Raw genomic sequence first — 1,732 nt, forward strand, 5'->3', positions numbered from 1 at the left:
AACGCAAAAGTATAGCGAGGGAACGCAAAAGTATAGCGAGGTAACGCAAAAGTATAGCGAGGTAACGCAAAAGTATAGCGAGGTAACGCAAAAGTATAGCGAGGTAACGCCAAAGCATTGCGAGGGAATGCAAAGTTATTGCGTAGGAACACAAAAGAAAAAAATCCCCCCGTGTCGCCTCGCGGGCTCCAAAGAGATTCAACCAAAGATTTCTGACATGGGTAAAAAGAGTCAGTTTAGCAAAAACTTTTGATTGAAATTTTTCGTTTATTTGTTTGTCTGTTTGTTTGTTTGAAATTGTGTGATTCAATAAAAAACTAAATTACCTCCATACTACTTCAGTTTTTCCTGGCTGCACAGCGTCACTAACAGTATCATGATCAAACAGATACATAAAGCTAAAAAGTGGGAAATCTATATCGGATGTTAATATCAGCCCAGTTTTCCTTTTCGGACCGATACCAATATGCTAAAAAATGACCAACATCGACTGATACCAATGTTAATTTCGATACATCGTGCATCCCAATGTTCACATGATTTTGTCATGTGAACGGGGGAATTTGAAGAAATTATTAGTCAGGTTAGTTACTGATTTTAAAAGCACTACACATTTTCTTAGTTTTCCTTTTTAAATATTGACTGTTATAATCCATTGTTTAACTATTATGTCTTGATTAAAATAGTTTAAAGACACGCCCGAAACATTTTTACAACACATAAAAAAACCGTTAATCAAATATAAGGACATGTTTTTTTTTTTGTTTGAGTGCCTGCGATTCAGCCATAGGCCAGTAGTGGGCGCACCAGGCACTGAAGGTCCCTGTATAAAAGGACCGGAAGTTCCTGTTTCAGGCAGCGCAGCTTGGTTTCTCCAGTCGGGAGCAATAAAGCTTCACTCGTAACCAGATCTGGGTTGTATGGTTCCTCTTCTTTTTACATTTTAATCTATTCAATATTTTATGGTTTCGTCTCGATTCCARTTTAACGAACACTAAWTTTTCTTACACCAAGTATAATGTYTACTTTAAAAAACTTACCAGATGCTTATGTAAACCCCCTCCCTGCCTGCCCTCAAACATTCTTTTGCAAACATCTCGATGTGAAAATATCTTCCCCCCGAATGTTTTCAGACTAAATTTCTTCCACATTAGCAGAAGCATACACAGCTGTGGGACGTGTGGACAGTTCCGAGTTATTAACAATRATTGAAACTCTTCTGTGCACAAAGTCACCCACCCTAAATGTGTTTGTGTGCATCTAAGTAAACGACTGCCCACCGCGGTCACKTCACTCCTCCATCAGTGTGTGCGCCTGCCCCGGTGCCGGTCCGCTCTCTGTGTGTGGCTCCGTCCATCCAGAAAATAAAGCTTTATTGAGGATGAAATGGGATTTTTAATTGGCTGAGCCTCAGCCGAACGGCCCCGCGCGGAACTTCACGGCCTCTTGTACAATGTCACCGACACATGCAACACAACGAACCCAACGGCGGCGTGCGCGCTCGGCCTTGCACGCGCGCACACGTTGGCTGGGAATAATCACGCAGAGCTCGTCTGCATGTCGAGGAGTATTGATTAGACCATTTACAGCGAACAGAAGCCCCCATCAGGGAGACCTCCCTAACAGGCTCATTTACACACACATTTAAACCTACCTGCAGCCATCTAACACACACACACACACACACACACACACACACACACTGCCCCCTTCACGTTGTCCTGTAACAGAC

The 1,732-nt window shown here is 42.5% G+C and overlaps 1 protein-coding gene across 1 annotated transcript in view; it reads left to right on the top strand.

Moving 5' to 3' along the window:
• Positions 1-1,732, top strand: part of galnt14 (UDP-N-acetyl-alpha-D-galactosamine:polypeptide N-acetylgalactosaminyltransferase 14 (GalNAc-T14)) — a gene marked incomplete at both ends in the record, with an annotated part of 185,192 nt that overhangs the window by 164,863 nt on the left and 18,597 nt on the right.

This window comes from Austrofundulus limnaeus, unplaced genomic scaffold, assembly GCF_001266775.1.
Source record: "Austrofundulus limnaeus strain Quisiro unplaced genomic scaffold, Austrofundulus_limnaeus-1.0 Scaffold673, whole genome shotgun sequence".
In the NCBI taxonomy this organism is placed as follows: domain Eukaryota; kingdom Metazoa; phylum Chordata; class Actinopteri; order Cyprinodontiformes; family Rivulidae; genus Austrofundulus; species Austrofundulus limnaeus.